The sequence below is a fragment of the Ovis canadensis genome, chromosome 22, assembly GCF_042477335.2.
Source record: "Ovis canadensis isolate MfBH-ARS-UI-01 breed Bighorn chromosome 22, ARS-UI_OviCan_v2, whole genome shotgun sequence".
NCBI classification, from domain to species: domain Eukaryota; kingdom Metazoa; phylum Chordata; class Mammalia; order Artiodactyla; family Bovidae; genus Ovis; species Ovis canadensis.
The window spans coordinates 19,704,902-19,728,002 of record NC_091266.1 but is presented as its reverse complement, the minus strand read 5'-3'; positions in this window follow the sequence as shown (position 1 = coordinate 19,728,002).

The window sequence follows — 23,101 nt, the reverse complement described above, 5'->3', positions numbered from 1 at the left end:
ATTGCTTTCATTAAGTGAATAACAAGTTTCACAGGGTAATTTATTAAAAAGAAAAAACGTCTATTTTTTGAAAACCGTGGCAGTAATATATAACGGGAGAAAAACTCATACATTTTCTCTCTCCTTCATTCGAGGAGCAGAAGTCATCACTGTATATTATAAAAATCTCAGATTATTTTAGAATTCATATATATATATGTATACACATATATCATATCTCTTCCAAATATACAGTTGATTTTTAAAAATTCATTGACAGGCTTCAAACTTGTTTTTGCCGAGTCCAAAGAAGATGAAAACTGGTCTTCTGAGTTGAATGGAGAGTGCAGAGGCCCCTGCTGCTGCTGCTGCTAAGTCACTTCAGTCGTGTCCGGCTCTTAGCGACTCCATAGACTGTAGGCTACCAGGCTCCTCCGTCCATGTGATTTTCCAGGCAAGAATACTGGAATGGTTTGCCATTGCCTTCTCCAGCAAACACCCCTGAATTATGCTATTTCCTAAAACTATATAGGCAGTGATTCTTGAGATTTTTCTGGTAGATGCCTTCCATCCTGCTTGTTATCACATAGGTGAATCTCAATAGGATGACTGTATGACCAGAAGTAATAATCAGAAAAGTAGAAAGACATTAAGCATAAAATGGGCTTCTTTTCAATCGAGATATTTACAAGATTCATGTTGCCAATGGAAGAGTTATGAACAGAACTGAACAGAAAGGAAGCCTATTCTACTTGACAAGGTTAATGTACTATGTTAAAGATAACTATGCATTTGATCAGGAGATGTGTAAAGTATAATCAAAAAGTTATACATTCATGTGACAAAATCCTTTCTGCATTTATTAGACACAATATATTAATGATTTATCTAGTAATTTCCTTGTTATGAAGAAAATATACAAAGAAGAATCTACATTCTTGAAACTAAGAGTTAACTTGCAAAGAACATAACTGAAGTCTGAACAAATAGGCAAACATTCCTACTAAAAACATAATGGCAAGGACATCTTTCATTCTTAGATGACTTTATTAAGAGACTCCTTTCTCATACCAACAGCATAATCAATAGTAAAACAAACTACACATAAATTTAGCAGGTCATAACCTGAAACCAAGCTCACTTGATTATACGCCATGCTTACTGTCCCTGTCTGTACTTTGTACTATTAGGTCAAGCACAAAGAACAAAGCTCAAGTAAGATAGCTCCTGAGAAGGCTAGAACTATACTTGGTGGCTTGAATATTCTTGTGTCTAAGCTTGCTTCTAAAGAACAAGGAACATCTGAACTTGGTATGATGAAGAACTAAACATGAGATGTTTTCCCCAATTTTTGAATGATGTAAATTCAAGGATCCTGTAGAACATCATGGAACTTGGAAAGGTTCTATTTCAATGTTGACAGAGTCTTTGTTTTCTCAACTGAAAGGTGACCTGGGTTATATTCACATGGATTAAGAAATTGTACTATTCTCGAAACTGCTAATCTGTGGTCCCAACATGATTTATTAAATAATCCTTTTATCAGTGGTATTTTCCCTCTTTTATTAAATATTAAATAGGCTTAAAAAAAAAGCAGTATGTGGCAAAATTTCACTCCAATGTGTTGGAGGTTGATACCAATATCAATTTCCTTGGTACACATTTCCTTGAGGCCATTATTTATCTGTGGATTGGGGGGCAAACATTTATATTTAAAACTCTCTCACCCATGATGGTGATCTTCTTCTTCATCTTCATTGCTTCATCAAAAATGCTCACTTCCTCTACACTTTTATGTTTGTTTAATTAATTAATTAATTATTTTACTTTACAATATTGTATTGATTTTGCCATACATTGACACTTTTAAAATTTTGGTTTGTTATTTATGTTAAAAGCCATAAGATGACCCCAGGGAGAAAAAAAAAGAGAAGCTACTCAAAAGTCCTATTTATTTTTAAGATTTTGTAACTTGTAAAGCCTTTATTTTGTGGCAGTACCATATATTTTCACTTATTCTACTTCACCTCCTCAAGGCCTTGACCTACTTGTGAGTGGATAATAGTGAAATGATATTACCTGAAATTAAACAGAAAATCAGAAATATATCCCTTCATGGGATGTCAAGTAAGAGGAACCAGGGGAAGCTACAGAAAATGGGAACATAATCTAAATTGAAGTCACTCAGTCATGTCCTGTCCGACTCTTTGCGACCCCATGGACTATAGTCCACCAGGCTCCTCTGATGAGAATGATGGAGATGATGGAGAATTCTATTAACAAAATAAAGGATGTGTGACTTTGGCATTACTAACAAAGGCTTTATGCAAATTAGCATCAGTCTCAGTCTTCACAAAGAATTTCATCCCTAAAAATGTCTTTATTTCAACAAGAAAATCAAGTATCATTCTCATAGAAATTTATTTTACAATTATAATATGTTATATTATATTGACAATTATTATGTTAATCGCCATCAATACAGCAGGCTTTTGAGGTCCTAGCCTGAGTTCTTCTTTATCCTCTATATGCCTGATAAAGAGTAGTGCTTCAATTAATATTTGTTATATGATTGAATGAACAAATCTTTTAAAGAGGCATAACATTTAATAAGATGTATATAATCAATTGTATATGGATTCCTTGATTGAGCAATAAAAGGTTTTGGCAATTTTTCCCTTTATGAATAACTTGCAATGTGTTGCTGTCAGAATTATGAATTAGCAACACTATTGGCAAGATTGATAGATGATATATTAACTTTCTCTGGAATGGCATTCCATTTTCTGTAGTATTTTATTTTCAAACTATAGGTCTGCCTTATCAAATCACAATTTAATATTCATTTTTGATACATAAAATTATTTCAAAATCACATTTATGAGCATTTGAAAAATATAATGAAGAGTTACAGTGATGAGCTGTATTATCCTACCACTTCAATCTTTCTGATAGATTTCTACTTGTCATTTTGCAAATGTTTTCTGGAAGATATTCTGTTGACCATAAACAAGTCATCTATTTCAAGTGAGTATTGTGTAACTTTGCAGTTACTTTTAAAATAATCATCAAACTCAAATAAGAAATTAATCTCTACATTCCAAAGTAAATGCAATAAGAATAATACAATTTCTGGCAGTTGTAAGAAATTGGGTGGCTTATAATGTGTTTGCATAAATATTCTCCCTCTTGATCTTCACCATTAACCTTTGTATATGTGTGCTCAGTTGTGTCCGACTCTCTGACCCCATGGGACTGTAGCCCTCCAAAGTCCTCTATACATGGAAATTTCCAGACAAGAATGCTGGAGTGGGTTGTCATTTCCTTCTCTACCAAGACACTTTGAAGGATACAAGTTATTCCCTTTGTGATGGTCAAAGAAACTAAGGCAAAGATAGGTTAAACAATATTCCTATGATCACAGTAATTTTCACAACTGGAAAGTAAACCAGGTCTTCTGAATTTAAAATTGCTTTTCTTTCTTTCATACTACTCTAACTTGATATTGACAAATTACTGTTTCCATCCATGATTATTCTGAAACCACTTTCTTTACTGGGTTAAAAAAATGTATACTCTTTGTTCTTTAATTAAGTAGGAACAAATTAGGTCAGCACATACATCTACAATACATCCCTGGAAGTACAGTTTCAAAGACCAGGTAATACAATAAGTGCAGATTTCCAGTCCTTAAAAATAAATTTTGAAATTAGGATAACAAGGATATCCTTATACACAGGGAAAGTTTTCTGCCTCATAGTAGTTGGTCACAAATGGATTGTGTTGGTGTTAGTCGCTCAGTCATGTCTGACTCTTTGTGAAACCATGGACTATAGCTGGCCAGGCTCCTCTGTCCATGGGCTTCTCCAGGCAAGAACACTGGAGTGGGTTGCCATTCCCTTCTCCAGGGGATCTTCCTGACCCAGGGATTGAACCCAGGTCTCCTGTGTTGCAGGCAGGTTCTTTACCATCTAAGCCACCAGGGAAGCAAAACAGATTTTATCTGTTCTAAATTATTAGCCCTCTCAATTTTCCAGAGCAGATACTCAACCTGTGTAAGCAACCTTGCCCACCTACTTCAACATGCCTTACAAAGAGTATCATTTCTTGGTATACCACAGTCTCCAAGTGGGTGAGAATTACTGTTATCTATTCCTACATTTTGAGAGACATTGACACAGATATAAAGATGCAACTTTAGGAAATCCCCATTATGTTTGATTACACAGCCTTCTACTTTTTTTTTTTTTTTGGCAGCTATCACAGTAACTCCTAAACATTTTCTGTGCTTTGTAGTTTCAGAAAGCATTTAATGTATCTTGTCTCATTTATTTTCCCTGGTTCAAAAAGGCTTACGATGTTGTCCAGTATCATTCAGGAAACAGTAAACTAGGAATAGCAATCCAAGTCTTAGGAGAGGGAATACAGCACCATCTTAAAGATCACTCTGCCTTCACACTCAGCTTTAACTGTATCTCATTTGCACTGCTACCCACAAAAAGCTGACTAACTGCAAATATTTATTAAGTTTTTAATGAATTTGGTGACAGCAGCAATTTTACATAAATTGTTTGATGTTGCTTTTTGGTCATTTCTCCTTTTCTTTTCTCCATCAAGTGCTAAGAACAACATGTATGAAATAGAAAAATGATTATTCTTGAGGGATAGATTAGAAAGATTCAAGTTCATTGCCCACAATCTGACACATGAAAAGAAGAGTAAAAGAGAAAAGAAGGTACTAGCTTTGAAAAATAGGGCTGATATAGGAATTCATCAGCATCAAGCCAAGTGCCAACTTGAGACTTAACAAATCTACTTGCTTCCCTTAATTAGTACCCTTTTCCTCCTAAGGAAATCTTGATAAAATCCTTTACAAAGCTAGTCTCTTTTAAACTGTGTACCATAGGTAAGCAATATTAATTGGATATTTAATTATGGATTCTCTGTGCAAGCTTCATCACTGAACAACTATTATTATATTGTAGCACTCTTACTTTTAAATTGACTCTGTAATAACTCTGAAAGCTGTGTAAAGTAAAATTAAATCCTTATCCATAGACAATTACTTTTAGCATTTGTACTTGTGTCTAGGAAGTACCAAGGTTAAGTTGATATTACTCATTATGAATATAAATTATAAGATCCATTACTTTCATTCTTATTCCTATGTATCTTGAAAATACACACAAAATAAAAATAAAGACAATCAAAATATGATTTTAGCAGCAAAGAATGGTAAATTATTTTTAAGTAATCAATTTGCCCCTAATAAATAAATTTGTGATTTGATATTATAGTATTTAAAAGTTTGTGAGATATTTTCTATTCCATTATCCGTTCTTTTCAGCTTCTGTTCTAATGGGTTGTATGCCCATTACTAAGGACACAGATTTTTATGTTTGTATAAAGTTATCTCCATGTGTAAAACTAAATGTAAAAAATACAGGGTGTGTGAGAATCATAAATTAGTGGTGTGGATATATGGAGAGATTATATTAATAGTGATATGCTATCGAAAGGGTAGCAACAAAGTCTGAAAATGTAGAAAAAGATTTTTGAACTCTCCTCATAATTACTTTTGGGATATGCCAAACACGTAGTAAATTCAGTAAAAATCAGAGCGATAAAAATCATCTTAGGTAACATATCACCAATGTGCACACAGAGACAGATGACATTGTACATTAATGCACTATGTTAGATGAAACTTCTGCAAGTACACACAACTATGTGTTGGTGCCAAGGGACAATACATCAACAGGATATTTTATTGAGAACCATGCATTAGCTGTATCTGCCCATGTTTCCAGACATTAAAAACACATTATATGATGGATTTTATCAGAATACCACCTTCAACTGCATTAGCATTATTAAAATTGAATTGGATTCTAAAAGTCACTAGAGCATCCACATCTGCTACCACCACTTTTTCCTCCTAAGAAAACTTTGCTTGCTCCAAATTATGCATACTGTACAACAAATTCTTTCGCACTGGCAGTTTTATCCAGGCTTTACCAACATATTAACTTCCTGTACTTATATTTTATTATTTTCCTTCATCTCTCCAACATTTGTTCATCAGGATTATAGACTACAAACCACATAATTCCTGTTCATTATCACCTTTATAATTCAGCTCTGTTCAGTTCAGTCACTCAGTCATGTCCTACTCTTTGCGACCTCATGAACTGCAGCACACTATGCCTCCTTGTCCATCACCAACTCCCAAAGTCCACCCATAACCACGTCCATCAAGTCGGTGATGCCATCCAACCATCTCATCCTCTGTCGTCCCCTTCTCCTCCTGCCTTCCATCATCCCCAGCATCAGGGTCTTTTGAAATGAGTTAGCTCTTTGCAACAGGTGGCCAAAGGATTGGAGTTTCAGTTTCAACATCAATCATAAAAATGAACACACAGGACTGATCTGTATTAGGATGGACTGGTTGGCTCTCTTTGCAGTCCAAAGGACTCTCAAGAGTCTTCTCCAACACCACAAATCAAAAGCATCAATTCTTCAGTGCTCAGCTTTCTTCACAGTCCAACTCTCACATGACCAATCCACATATGACCACTGGAAAAACCATAGCCTTCACTAGATGGAAATTTGTTGACAAAGTAATGTGTCTGCTTTTGAATATGCTGTCTAGGTTGGTCATAACTTTCCTTCCAAGGACTAAGTGTCCTTCAACTTCATGGCTGCAATCACCATCTGCAGTGATTTTGGAACCCAGAAAAATAAAGTCAGCCACTGTTTCCACTGTTTTCCCATCTATTTCCCATGAAGTGACAGGACCACATGCTATGATCTTTGTTTTGTGAATGTTGAGCTTTAAGCCAACTTTTTCACTCTCCACTTTCACTTTCCTCAAGAGGCTCTTCAGTTTTTGTTCACTTTCTGCCATAAGGGTGGTGTCATCTGCATATTTGAGGTTATTGATATTTCTCCCAGCAATCTTGATTCCAGCCTGTGCTTCATCCAGCCCAGCGTTTCTCATGATGTACTCTGCATAGAAGTTAAATAAGCAGGGTGACAATATACAGCCTTGACGTACTCCTTTTTCTATTTGGAACCAGTCTGTTGTTCCATGTCCAGGTCTAACTGTTGCTTCCTGACATGCATACAGATTTCTCAAGAGGCAGGTTAAGTTGTCTGGTATTCCCATGTGTTTCAGAATTTTCCACAGTTTACCGTGATCCATACAGTCAAAGGCTTTGGCATAGTCAATAAAGCAGAAATAGATGTTTTCCTGGAACTCTCTTGCTTTTTCCATGATCCAGCGGATGTTGGCAATTTGATCTCTGGTTACTCTGCCTTTTCTAAAACCAGCTTGAACATCTCAAACTTCATGGTTTACGTATTGCTCAAACCTGGCTTGGAGAATTTTGAGCATTACTTTACTAGCATGTAAGATGAGTGCAATTGTGCAGTAGTTTGAACATTCTTTGGCATTGTCTTTCTTTGGGATTGGAATGAAAACTGACATTTTCCAGTCCAGTGGCTACTGCTGAGTTTTCCAAATTTGCTGGCATATTGAGTGCAGCACTTTCACAGCATCATCTTTCAGGATTTGAAATAGCTGAACTGAAATTCCATCCCTTCCACTAGCCTTGCTCGTAGTGATGCTTCCTAAGGCCCACTTGACTTCACCATCCAGGATATCTGGCTCTAGGTGAATGATCACACCATCATGATTAACTGGGTTGTGAAGATCTTTTTTGTACAGGATTTCTGTGTATTCTTGCCACCTCTTCTTAGTATCTTCTTCTTCTGTTAGGTCCATACCATTTCTGTCCTTTATTGAGCCCATCTCTGCATGAAATGTTCCCTTGTTATCTCTAATTTTCTTGAAGAGATCTCTAGTCTTTTCCATTCTGTTGTTTTCCTCTGTTTCTTTGCATTGCTCACTGAGGAACTCTTGCTATTCTTGAATTCTGCATTCAAATCAGTATATCTTTCCTTTTCTCCTATGGTTTTGCTTCCCTTCTTTTCACAGTTATTTGTAAGGCCTCCTCAGACCGCCATTTTGCTTTTTTGCATTTCTTTTTTTGGGGATGGTCTTGATTCCTGTCTCCTGTACAATATCATGAACCTCTGTCCATAGTTCATCAGGCACTCTGCCTATCAGATCTAGTCCCTTAAATCTATTTCTCACTTCCACTGTATAGTCATAAAGGATTTGATTTAGGTCATGCCTGAATGGTCTAGTGATTTTCTCCACTTTCTTCCATTTCAGTCTGAATTTGGCAATAGGAGCTTATGATCTAAGCCACTGTCAGCTCCCGGTCTTGTTTTTGCTGACTCTATAGATCTTCTCCATCTTTGGTGGCAAAGAATACAATCAATCTGATTTTGCTGTTGACCATATGGTGATGTCCATGTGTAGAGTCTTGTCTTGTGTTGTTGGAAGAGGGTGTTTGCTATGACCAGTGTGTTCTCTTGGCAGAACTTTATTGTGCAGAAGTGTGGCGGCTTTGATGGACAGTGCAGCAGCATGGCTGAGAGGAGCTACTCCACATCCAAGGTCAGGGGCAGTGGCTGAGAGGAGCTACCCCATTTCCAAGGTAAGGAGCAGTGGCTGCACTTTGCTGGAGCAGCCATGAAGAGATACCCCAAGTCCAAGGTAAGAGAAACCCAAGTAAGACAGTAGGCACTGAAAGAGGGCATCAGAGGGCAGACAGACGGAAATCACAATCTCAGACAACTAGCCAATCTGATCACAGGGAGCACAGCCTTGTCTAAGTCAATGAAACTAAGCCATGCCGTGTGGGGCTACCCAAGATGGACGGGTCATGGTGGAGAGGTCTGACAGAATGTGGTCCACTGGAGAAGGGAACGGCAAGCCACTTCAGTATCCTTGCCTTGAGAAGCCCATGAACAGCATGAAAAGGCAAAAAGATAGCACACTGAAAGATGAACTCCCCAGGTCAGTAGGTGCCCAATATGCTACTGGTGATCAGTGGAGCAATAACTCCAGAAAGAATGAAGGGATGGAGCCAAAACAAAAACAACACCCAGCTGTGAATGGGACTGGTGATGGAAGCAGGGTTCGATGCTGTAAAGAGCAATATTGCATAGGAACCTGGAATGTCAGGTTCATGAATCAAGGCAAATTTGAAGTGGTCAAACAGGAGATGGCAAGAGTGAACATTGACATTCTAGGGATCAGCGAACTAAGATGGACTGGAATGGGTGAATTTAACTCAGATGACCATTATATCTACTACTGCAGGCAGAAATCCCTTAAAAGAAATGGAGTAGCCATCATAGTCAACAAAAGAGTCCAAAATGCAGTACTTGGATGCAAGCTCATAAACAACAGAATGATCTCTGTTCTTTTCCAAGGGAAATTATTCAATATCACAGTAATCCAAGTCTATGCCCCGACCAGTAATGCTGAAGAAGCTGAAGTTGAACAGTTCTAAGACCTACAAGACCTTCTAGAACTGGTACCCAAAAAAGATATCCTTTTCATTATAGGGGACTGGAATGCAAAAGTAGGACATCAAGAAACACCTGGAGTAACAGGCAAATTTGGCCTAGAAGTACAGAATGAAGCAGGGCATGGGCTAATATAGTTCTGCCTCTATAATCAGGCTCATATTATTTAATGCCACTTAGAATTAAAATTAACCTAAGTTAAATTATTCTTACACTCACACCCCCAAAGATGTGAAACTACTCCCTTTATGTTCTCAGAACATTTGTAACATGTTAGATACAAAATATCACTATTTTTTAGTATATTCAGAGGTCTGCACCCATCATCATAAAAATTTTATAATATTTTCTTCATTCCCAAAAGAAAATTCATACCCATTAGCAGTCATTCCATGGAGAAGTCATTGCCATGGAGAAGGCAATGGCACCCTACTCCAGTACTCTTGCCTGGAAAATCCCATGGACAGAGGAGCCTGGTGGGCTGCAGTCCATGGGGTCGTGCAGAGTCAGACACGACTGAGCGACTTCACTTTCACTTTTCACTTTCATGCATTAGAGAAGGAAATGGCAACCCACTCCAGTGTTCTTGCCTGGAGAATCCCAGGGACAGGGAAGCCTGGTGGGCTGCTGTCTATGGGGTCGCACAGAGTCAGACACGACTGAAGCGGCTTAGCAGCAGCAGCAGCAGCAGCAGCCATTCCTAATTCTCCCTCACCTCTTTCATGTTAAGGCAGACTCAAACATACTTTCTGTCTCTACAGACTTGCCTGTTCACCACATGGCATGTAAGTGGACTCATACATTATGTGATCTTTTATGACTGGCCTCTTTCACTTAGCATAATGTTTTAAAGATTTATTCATATTATAGTATGCATATTCATATATTTATTGCTACATTATACTACCTCGTGTGGCTATAGCACATTACGTCTATTTTTAGTTGATAGACATTTGACTTGTTTCCATTTGAGGTTATTATGTATAATCAAGATGTGAAAGAGTTGTATAGTTATATGGCTTCTTTTCCCTTGGGTGTATATCTGAATGGAATTGCTAAATCCTATGATAACTCTAAGTGTAAGATTTTTAGTAACAGTCAAAATATTTTCTAGAGTGTCTGCCCCATTTTGCATTCCTAATAGCAATATGTATGGTTCTAAGCTCTTCACACCCTCAAGAATATTGCTTTCAATCTGTCTTTTTGATTATAGCATTCCTAGGGCATATGAAGTTATATCTTCTTGTGGTTTTTACTTGCCATTCTTAATGGTTAATCATGAGAATATTACTATGAGGTTATTAGCCATATTTTATTCTTTCTTAATCATTTTATTTACTTTCCTGTGGAGAAATGTTTATTTTTCCTTTGTATGTTTTAATAGACCTATTTTTATTTGTCTTATTGAGCTTCAAGAGTTCTCTACATATACTTAGTATACAAGTATACTTTGTATATACATGATTTGCAAATATTTTCTCCAATTTGTGTTGCATTTTCACTTTCTTCATGATGTCCTCTAAAACACAAATGTTCTAATTTTGATGAAGAGTGATGTAGCTAATTTTTTTGGCTCATGTTTTCTGTTGGATTGCTGCACCCTTTGGTAGTTCTTTGTTAAGTTTTGAGGAACCTCCACACTGTTTTCTGTAATGGTTATATAAATTTATATTCACACCAACAATGCACAAAAATTTCCTTTACTCAACATCATGGACAACACTTACTGTATCTTATCTTTCTGAATAGTCATTTTAACAGGTGTGAAGTAACACCTCATCATGGATTTGACTTGCCTTCCTCTGATGATTAATGATGCTGAGAACATTTTTACATATCTGTTGACCATTTGCATATTGTCATTAGAAAAATGTCTCTTCAGGTACTCTGCCAATTTTTAATTTGAGTGTTTGGGCCTTTTTGATTTTGTGTACTTTTTTGTTTGTTTGGGTTTATTTTGCTGTTGAGTTGTATGTATGATCTTACTGGGCTCAAGTTATTCCAGCGAAGGCTGTGTTCCTCTCTGGAAGCTCAAGAGAAAAATCTGTCTAATTGCTACTCCTCACTTTGGCAACTCTCCTGTATTCTTTAGCTCAGAGTACATTTTCAATATCAGCAACACACGGTGAAATCTTGTATCTTATCACTCTAACATTTTCTTCTCGCTCTCTCTTAAGTCCACTTGTGATTACATTGGACTCACTTAGTTAGTATAGGATAATCTCCTTATTTTACTGTCAGTAAAATAAGGAATACCCTCAGTTCTATCTCCAAGATTAATTATCTATTTCTCTTGTAAGGTGATACAGCAACAGATTCCAGGGATTAGGACATGGAACATCTTTTGTTGGCCATTATTCTGTCTACTTCAGATACTCTAGAATTTTTGCTGTGTTTCTAGATTGAACTTGTTTTTCCAGCTTGTTGAAAAATGATGGATATTTGCCCGGGAGTCTATGTTTTACCTATAGATTTGATAGTACTGCAATTAAACTATGGTTGGCATGAAGTTGCTCAGGCAGGTAATATAAATATCAGTAAAAATTTTACAGGAGTTTGTCAATATTTTTTCAAATGTCCAGAGTTCCTAATGTATTGTAACTTCTAGATTTTAAGGTTGCTTTAGTGAACATTGTCAAATTAATCATTATTTGAAATATTTTTCGTTCCTACATTAAATTAGAATTAGTTGGCTATGACTCTACATTTTGCTATTTTTCAGTCTTGCACAAATTAGGGCATTCACAGATTTTTCTCCATGCTTTGATTAAGCCACTTTATTGAATGCAACTTTTGTTGGGAGGGGGGAGTATAAGTTTCTTAATTAAATTCCACCATCTCAACAGGTATAATTCATAGGAGTCAGGGTTTGTGTTACATTATCACTATCATTATATCCTCATCATGATCCTTGTCATCATCATTATTATTACTTCTAACAAGTATAAATGATAACTTTTTAATTTAGAAATATGTGCCATGAAGTATGCTGTGTTTATTCCAGAAATCACTTCATTTAACCCTTCTAAAAGTTATAGGAGGTCAGTACTATTTCATATTAGTTTAATCCATAACAAAATCAAAGCTCAGAGATGTTTAATGATTTGCTCCTGGTAGGGTATAATTTGAAAATATATGCTTTTCATCCAATGATAAATCAGATAAATAGATACCAAGTGTTACTGGGAAAACTGCCAGCATATGACTATAGAGTAAGTAAAAGTATTGTAGTGAGTACCGTGAATTTGAAATATAAAGTCAATATATTTTAATATTCTATAAATTTGTTATTTCATGACTCAACATTCTTTGCATCAATGCCACTCATCATTTTATAGAAAGAATAACTGCAAATTAGGATAAAGGCATCACTGCTCAGGTTGACATTCAAGTCAGATGTTTTGAATCTTATGCAAGAGCTCAATCATGACAGCCACACTTCTCTGAGAATAAAACAATTTAAATTTGAAAGAGTTGTCTTGCCCAGAAAAGAGAGAAGCATAGAAGTATGAGTAAAACACTTTACTATCAGCCCTGGAATACAGAAGGCAAAGGGTATGGCATAAAGGGAGCTTCTATTCCACAGCGACAAAAATTTTTTTTCTGAACAGCAGGTAGTTTAGCCAAAAGGGAATATTCAGCGGGGATAAAACCAGGGTGAAAATTCTGCCTACGTTTCTGAGAATAATCTGTGATCTACTAACCAGGCCACGGTCTATAGAGAGTTTTTGGAGTTTGAAGATGAATAGCACACATGGGTGAAAGAGGTGAACACAAAATATTTAAATCTCTGATTTTCTATAATGTTCTATGACCATGTGAGGTGATTATGGCAGAGGATAAATGTGGAATCATTCAATCCCTGGATCAGGAAGATCCCCTGGAGGACGGCACAGCAACCCACTACATAATGCTTGCCTAGAGAGTTCTGTGAACAGAGGAGCCTGGTGGGCTACAGTCCATAGTGTTGCAAAGAGTTGAACACAATTTAAGTGACTTAGCACACCTGCATAAATGTGGTATCATGTTTTTAGGCTAAGAAAAAGAGTGATAGAATGCCAAGTCTATTCCCTTGTAGCTTGCATGTGATATTGATGAAAATCCAAATGCTCTTTCACATAATGTGGGATGCAAAAGGTTTCTGTGAATTATGTCATCAGATTAATTGCTATCAGTTTGCCTCTTAATTCCTGTATTAAGAAGCAAATTGATAGCAAGTCCAAAGTAAGTAGAAATTAAAAGCAAATGGCATGACCTGATTGAGAAGCATAGGATCAGTAAAGTCAGCTGAAGGCCAGGCAGAGCAACTTATCCAGATTTACAAGATGGAAAGCTAGAAACTAACTAAGCAGAGACACTACAGTTGATACTATACTTTTTCAGTAGCTAATCCATGAATATAGAAAAGCTGTTGAATAAAGACAAGTCCACATTTTAGTTAGAAATCAGCACAAATATCAAGAGAAACCCCTATTTTCCTTGCTCAGGTTGCAATATGAGCTTCCCTTGTGTCCTTACACTAATGAGGGGGAAAAGTTATTGATACAGCATAAGTGAGACTGATTCAAAATTGGGAAAGGAGTATGTCAAGGTTGTATATTATCATCTTGCTTACTTAACTTATATTCAGGGAATGTCATGTGAAATATCAATCTGGATTAAGCACAAACTGGAATCAAGATTGCCAGGAGAAATATCAATAACCTCAGATATGTAGATTATACCACCCTAATGTGAGAAAGAAAGAGGAACTAAAGAACTTCTTGATGAAGGTGAAAGAGGAGAGTGAAGAAGCTGGCTTAAACCTCAACATTCAAAAAACTAAGATCATGGCATCTGCTCCCATCACTTCATGGCTAAATGGACATGGAAAAAATGAAAGCAGTGATATACTTAATTTTCCTGGGCTCCAAAATCACTGCAGATGGAGACTGAAACCATGGAATTAAAACATGTTTGCTCCTTGTAAGAAAAGCTATGATGAACCTCTGCTGCTGCTGCTGCTAAGTCACTTCAGTCGTGTCCAACTCTGTGTGACCCCATAGATGGCAGCCCACCAGGCTCCCCCGTCCCTGGGATTCTCCAGGCAAGAACACTGGAGTGGGTTGCCATTTCCTTCTCCAATGCATGAAAGTGAAAAGTGACAGTGAAGTCACTCAGTCGTGTCCAACCCTCAGCGACCCCATGGACTGCAGCCCATCAGGTTCTTCCGTCCATGGGATTTTCCAGGCAAGAGTACTGGAGTGGGGTGCCATTGCTTTCTCCATGATGAACCTCACAGCATATTAAAAAGCAGAAACATTATTTTGCTGACAAAGGTCCATACAGTCAAAGCTACTGTTTTACTAGTAGTCATGTTAGGGTGTGAAAGCTGGCCCATAAAGAAGGTTGAATGCCAAAGAATTGATACTTTCAATCTGTGATGCTGTAGAATACTCTTTAGAGTCCCTTGCACAGCAAGGAGATCAAACCAGTCAATCCCAAAGGAAATCAACTGAATATTCACTGGAAGGATGGATGCTGAAGCTGAAGTTTCAATTGTTTGACCACCTGATGCAAAGAACCAATTCGTTGGAAAAGACCCTGATTCTGGGAACCATTGAAGGCAGGAGGAGAAGGAGGTGACAGAGAAGAGATGGTTGGATGGCATCACCAACTCAATGGACAGGAGTTTGAGCAAACTCTGGGAGATAGTGAAGGACACGGGACTGGTATGCTGTGGTCTGTGGGGTGACAAAGAGTCGAACGTGACTGAACAACTGAGGCGCTCAACACAAGTGAGGAGCACAACAGCAACAAGGTGAGTCTAGGATGTGTGCATATTGGGGAAGGGGATGGTTATGGTGGAGGTGATTGAATGGAGAAACCTTGAAGGCTTGATCATTTATCTAAAAGAAACTGGGTTTACCTTTAAAAGATCATGTTAAACTAGAGAAGACTGAGATAACTTAAATGGATAAGTTTACTTACTACAATTTTTTGTTGTTTATATTTACTATTACAAGGTTTATCAAATCTGGGGCCATTAAAGATAAGCTCAGTTATGGAAAACAGAAAAGATTTTTCTTTTTTCTTTAATGTCTGTATCACTATAAAATCTAACTGTCTGCTGCATGAGACACAATCCTTGTAATACATTGTGCATCAGGAGAATCTTCCTTGGATTCCTTTCTTTTCAGTTTGATTACAGCCCTAAGTTTTACTGCACTTTTGCTTATACTCTCCCATATTTCTCCATCACCAGAGAAGAATGACAATGCCAATAAAAGTATTTCCAAAGGAAGAAAAAACTGAACATGTATCCAAGCAACAAAACATTGAGGTAAAGTAATGAAAAAAGCTGTCTTATCTTTGTTTTTAGCAATTTAACATAAAGATAAGACAAAAAGAAAAGAGAATAAAGAAGGGGGGAAAAAAAGGGAGAGAAAGGCAGGAAAAAAAAAAACTAAGAGAACTGGACAATGTCTTTCCAACTTGCAAAAACCTAAAGAAATATACGGTGTGGTTTCTTTTTAATGCTGTGCCTCACCATTTCCCTTGCTGAGAAAGTCTATTGACCACTATTTAACAAAAATTTAAATATATAAACTTGATGGTAAATAGTTATAAACCATGAGTACTTTGCTGTTAAACAGAACTTTATTTTCATTTTATTGTTAAAATTTTTTTTTTTCCTAAAGACTAGACTTTCAAAAACTGGCCATCCATGAAGCAATTAGAATATGTAAGATGCCAATAGCAACATCATTCATCCAGTTTTCTAAGGTTCAAATTTACCTCATCCGGGGCTACATTAGGTTCATATGGATGAGACTAAAAATGTCAGCAAGCATTGGCACCTGAAGACTCATTATAAAACAATGGCTAAACAAAGTGAGTCCCTTGGTGTAACGCCTAAACTCTGCCTTTTAAATAAGTGTAATGTGTGCTTCAGTTTTCATAGCTCTTGAATTAAATATTTACGCTACTTATTCAGACATACTGAATAAATAGCAGAATGCTAATTCATTAGTTTACCTTGAGAAATACCCATGTTACCCATGTTACCACTGGGAGAAAAACCCATGTTACCCATGTTACCACTGGTTACCCAGTTCTCTCTCAGTACTAACTATAAAGGACTTCCCTTTATAATGGGCTTCCTTGGTGGCTTTCTTGGAGGAAACAGCAGCCCACTCCACTATTCTTGCCTGGAGAGTTCCATGGACAGAGGAGCCTGGCAGGCTACAGTTCATGGGATCGCAAAGAGTAGGACATGACTGAGCAACAAACACACTTTGGTGGCTCAGTGGTAAAGAATTCACCTGCAATGCAGGAGACCTGGATTCAATCCTTGGGTAAGGAAGAATCTCTGGAGAAGGAAATGCCAACCCATTCCAGTATTCTTGCCTGGGAAATTCCACGGACAGAGGAGCCTGGTGGACTACAGTCCATGCAGTCACAAAATAGACACAACTTAGCAACTGAACAACAACTATAAAGGAAGCCAATATTATTATCAAGAAAGTTATTGATGAGTTTAGAGTCACAGTAAGGGAAATTCATTACATAAATTCAATGATTAAAGACCCTACATGATCAACGGGTCAGTTCAGAAACACAGTTGTGACCAGCCATCAGAAAAATAAATTCATATATCTCCCCAAATTTAAACTGCTACTTTACAGGATTAATGCCTAAATACAAAAGTTATTCTTAAAGAATGATTCAGTACATGTCACCTTTAATTAATGACTTTTCTTTAGTAAATTTATGAACTGTATAGGTGATTTTACTACTTTACGGAATAATTATGTTGAATAGATTCATAAAGCTACTGTTGTTTCTATTCAGTCACTAAGTCATGTCAGACTCTGTGAGCCCATGAACTGCACCAGGCTTCCTTGTCCTTCATTATCTCCCAGAGTATGCTCAATCTCATGTCCATTGAGTCAGTGATGCCATCCAACCATCTCATCCTCTGCTGCCCTCTTCTCCTCCTCTCATCAATCTTTCCCAGCATCAGGATCTTTTCCAGTGAGTTGGTTCTTCACATCAGGTGGTCTAAGTATTGGAGCTTCAGCTTCAACATCAGCCCTTCCAATGAATATTCTGGGTTGATTTCCTTTAGGACTGACTGGTTTGATCTTGCTGTCCAAGAGACTCTCAAGAGTCTTCTCCAGTACCACAGTTCAAAAGCTTCAATTCTTTGGTACTCAGCTGTTTTTATGACCCAACTATCACATCTGTACATGACTACTTGAAAAACCACAGCTTGGACTATATTGACTTTTGTCAGCAAAGTGATGTTTCTGGTTTTAATACACTGTCTAGGTTAGTAATCACTAATTACTAGTTAATAACCACATATAACTTCAGATTCCTTGTGTTCCTCTAATAGAATGAAGAAAAGTACATGATTGAATTCATTAAAAAAAAAATGTGACTAAAACACAACTTGGGTGCTCAAATGATAAAGAATCTACCTGCAATGCCAGAGTGGAAGTTGCTCAGTCGTGTTCAACTCTTTGCGACCCCATGGACTATACAGTCCATGGAATTCTCCAGGCCGGAATACTGGAATGGGTAGCCTTTCCCTTCTCCAGGGGATCTTCCTAACTCAAGGATTGAACCAAGGTCTCTCTTGCAGGCAGATTCTTTACCAGCTGAGCCACCAGGGAAGCCCAGAGACCTGGGTTCAATACCTGAATTGGGTAGGTGCCCTGGAGAAGGGAACGACTACCTTCTCCAATTTTCTTGCCTGGAGAATTCCATGGACAGAGGAGCCTGACAGGCTACAGTGCATGGGGTTGCAAAGAGTTGGATATGATTCAGCAACTTTCATTTTCAATTTTTTAGACCTTTGTCTGCTGTGTATATACAGACTCATTGTATTAGCAAAGTTCTATTCACAATTAGCAGCAAACTCTTCTAGAACTGAACAAGTGAAATATTAACATACAGGTTTCTTGTTTATTAATCAACTACTCAATTAAAAAGCTGTTGTGCATAAGGCACTATACTAAGCAATAGTAAAATAATAACAAGGGATAAGACCTAACATTTATTGAGTATTTCACTATAACAGCACTGTCTTAAACTCTTTATGTGTGAGAGCTCATCCAATCCTTGCAGAAATCTAGAAAATGTGAAACACATCCTTTCTCCTGGGGCGTATCATTGACTTTAAAGGAATAGCCCTGATACCTCCTTACAGGTCATTCCACCCCACATCTTTATCTCTACTGAATGCTCAGTAGAGATTATCCTACAGGTAACATTCTCAGAGTCATTGTTATACTATTCTTGAAACACCTCTTCTTGACAGTTCTACAATAGTTTTCCTATAAATGTCTTTATGGCGGAACATCTTTCCCTGTGCATCCTTACAATCTACCATTAGGGCCAGTCCTCAGCAGTTTCCCAGGAAAGCAGCATCTCTTAAAGTCTAATTTGCATATCAATGCTGTGTCTGTGCAGTCCTCCAGACTATTTTCTTAAACTTATTTCTAAATAGGTTTCCTGCTGTATTATTTTCATTTTCTAACATAAACATATTTATGTCACACTGAGTCCTTTTAGGATTATTATCTTATAATTTACTGAAGATATTTGTTACTTGTTTCAAAGGTGCTATCATATCTAAATGAAATTCTTCTGGATTATAAAGGAGGAATTTGGTTAGAGTAGACTAGTCCTAAAATGGTTTTATTTTTTGACAATCTAGAACAAACATAGGGTTTCTAATTTAGAGGATAATATATGTGTATATGTGTTCTTATGAATATGCTTCATACATACATAAATACATGGACCTTCCTATTTTCATCCTGGGGCTTCACAGGAAACTCAGACAGTAAAGAATCTGACTACAACGCAGGAGACCCAGGTTCAATTCCTGGGTCAGGAAAACCCCTTGGAGAAGGGAATGACAGACAACCCATTTCAGTATTATTGTGTAGAGAATCCTATGGACATGACTAAGCAACTAACACATACATTTTAACGATATGCTTGAAATATGTTCTTGAAAAGTTATGTGGATTCTGACTTGGTATCATTTTAACATTTTATAAACTATTAATATTATTCATTCCTTTCCTTATTGTTTAATTAGTTTCAGAATCTTATTGGTGAGAGTAATCAAATCAAACCCTGGCACTATAGCTGTTTGAATTGATTAAGATAATACTTAACAAATTACTGGGAAACTTGATGCTTACACACGCTGCTGCTGCTAAGTCGCTTTAGTCATGTCCGACTTTGTGCGATCCCATAGATGGCAGCCCACCAGGCTCTGTTGTCCCTGGGATTCTCCAGGCAAGAACACTGGAGTGGGTTGCCATTTCCCTCTCCAATGCATGAAAGTGTGATGTCTGACTCTCTGCAACTCCATGGACTGCAGCCCACCAGGCTCCTCTGTCCTTGGGATTTTTCAGGCAAGAGTACATAGAGGTATAATTAACATGTCAAAGATTTCTATTGATCCATAATTTATAGAATTAAAAAAGAAGAACTTTTTTCTTCTTCTATGCTTTTTCCCTTATAACAAAGTTTTACCAATATTTTCAAACACGTATTATCACAGATATGTTTAAAGTATTTGGTTTCTGTAATTATTTCTACAAATGGTGATTGCTTTGTTTGTAAGCAATTAAAAAAATTTAAACTGATGTTCACATTATTCTAATAAAGAAATATAGATAAAAATGCCAATAGAAAAGATCTGTTGTTATCATATTCACTGATATAATTCTCCCTTCCAAATGTAAGAATGGCAAATGGGAAAGAGAAAAAACCATTAAACCAATTATAAAATATGTGCTCGTATCTATACAATTCATTTGGTTTTCTCCTTTTTATATAGTATATAACATTGCAAGTAAAATATAATTTTGCAGGTCAGTTACAAAATAAAATGATTTTTTAATCTATAATTTTATAGATTTGTTACAATATAAAATCATCATTACATCTTGAAACTAAACATGGATTTTCAAGAGTTGTATAGATAATGCTTCCAACAGCACAATAAAACTTACAGCCTTGAATATGTTAGTTACATACTCTAGATGAAGACAAGCAAATTCCTTAAATAGGCAAGTTTATTCTGATTTCAAAAAGCTTCATGCCATGTATATGCTCCTTTACCTTCAACCTGTTCCATTACCAAAATTATGGATGTATTTCTACTGACATCATATGTCCTTTACATATACTTGTTCTTTAGTGCATTCCCTGTCTAAAGTGTCACTAAGTTCCTAGCTACTCTCATACCTGTGCCCCTCATCAGTTTCAGAATCCACACAAGTTACTGTCTTTATCAGGTTCCATCCAAATATATGGAAACGTTCTTCTCTCTCCAGGAGCCTACAGATAATGACCTGTGAGGCAAATTTTTGGCTGCCCAGTTTGCATGTAAACAGTCACTACCATCCTTTTAAATATAGTCAGTGGCAGTTTTGGCTCTAAAAATATCATGATAGAGCCCATGTCCCCTTGCCCCCCAAATCTTCTACAGAAAGGTATGCTGATCTGGCTCCTAATACAGGTAGACATGCTCCATATTCAATGTAGATTATATTTAAAATTGTAAAACCCATCAGGTATTGTAAATTCAAAATGCATTTAAATATGCTTGAAGTATTAAAAGCCTTATGCATATTCATTTATCACAGATCATATTTCAATTAAACAATAAAAGAAAATTATATGTTTCTGAAGAAGATGGTACCTTAAATGAAGAGAAAAGAATGAAGTATATTTAATAATAATATATATAAATGAATGCTATTTTATAATACTTTGTCCTGTATCTTTATGTAAGAAATGAAAATCTTCTTAAAAGTTGTTAGCATTAGCATGCTCTTATTCAGCAGTGACCCAAGATCATTTGATAAAAACAACACCTAACACATAAGAATGTTTAGAGCATACCATTTGCTATCACTTAGGTAAAAACATCAGAATTCCTGGAGTTTTTTAGTCTCAAACTAATGTATTTCAATTAATATTTAAGTTAAATAATATTATTATATTTTAGATGAGGAAATTGAGACATCATTGAGTAATAAGGAGTCAACTTGCGGATGGTGGAGTCAGGAAGAGAACCTAGGTATGTCCAGGGTTTAAACACTAGCTGTACAACACTGTCACTAATTGGACAAATCAGCTTGGTGTAGTAGAAAATTTCCATAGTGAGACTTAGAAGATATGAATTTTTGTTACAGTTCTGAATCCTAGACCAGTGATAATTAATGAGTCATTTACTAACTTTCAGTTCCCTCAGTTATCATGTAGGAACAATTACACCTGTGTTCACTGCTTCACAGATATGTGAAAATATAGGGGAACTTCAAAGTCATATGTTTCATGTATACAGAGTAGATGAACTGAAAGGCAGGAGAAGGATTTTGGCAGGAAAAGAAGCAGTATTTAAGAAAAAAGGGTAGCATGAAAGGCTACTAGAATCCCACTGAGAAAAGTGTAAGTAGAAATTGAAAGAGTTGTATTCATATAACAGTCAATTTATTTAACTCTTCCTTGAGTTCAATATGAAAGAGAGTATTTCAAAGAAATGCGTTTAGTAGGATGAAAGCGTTTTCCCTCTATTTCAACAGAGCTGCTTTAGAGCAGTGAAGAAGTGGCAAAGTAACATTTCAGGGGGGGAATAAACAGCAGAAAAATCCCTGAAAGTAGCATTCAGTTCAGTTCAGTTGCTCAGTCGTGTCCGACTCTTTGCGACCTCATGAATCGCAGCACGCCAGGCCTCCCTGTCCATCACCATCTCCCGGAGTTCACTCAGACTCGCGTCCATCAAGTCAGTGATGCCATCCAGCCATCTCATCCTCTGTCGTCCCCTTCTTCTCCTGCCCTCAGTCTCTCCCAGCATCAAAGTCTGTTCCAATGAGTCAACTCTTCGCATGAGGTGGCCAAAGTACTGGAGTTTCAGCTTTAGCATCATTCCTTCCAAAGAAATCCCAGGGCTGATCTCCTTCAGAATGGACAGGTTGGATCCCGTTGCAGTCCAAGGGACTCTCAAGAGTCTTCTCCAACACCACAGTTCAAAAGCATCAATTCTTCAGTGCTCAGCCTTCTTCACAGTCCAATTCTCACATCCATACATGACTACCGGAAAAACCATAGCCTTGACTAGACGGACCTTAGTCGGCAAAGTAATGTCTCTACTTTTGAATATGCTATCTAGGTTGGTCATAACTTTTCTTCCAAGGAGTAAGCGTCTTTTAATTTCATGGCTGCAGTCATCATCTGCAGTGATTTTGGAGCCCCTCAAAATAAAGTCTGGCACTGTTTCCACTGTTTCCCCACAATACTGAGGTGTTAGGAGGACATTGTTAAAACACAGAAGCAGGAAAGAAACATTGTTGCTGGCACACAAAGGTCAAATGGAAAGGTGCAGAGTAGTTGTTCTCTCCATTAAAAAGAGGAAAAGGCCAGAAAGCACAAGGATCAAAATGAATTGTATTTGGATTAGATCTCCAACTGAGTCAACAATCAGAAACCTCTTTAAGCTTGCATGAAGAAAAAGGAGAAACACGTGATAAATATACCAGAGTATTTCCTGGAATTCAAGGGAAACCATCAAACACAAACATAACCTGGTAAAACAAATACATATGAAGTTATGTTAAGAAGAAAGGAGGATATAAAAATTAAAATTTTAGTGAACAAAAAAAAA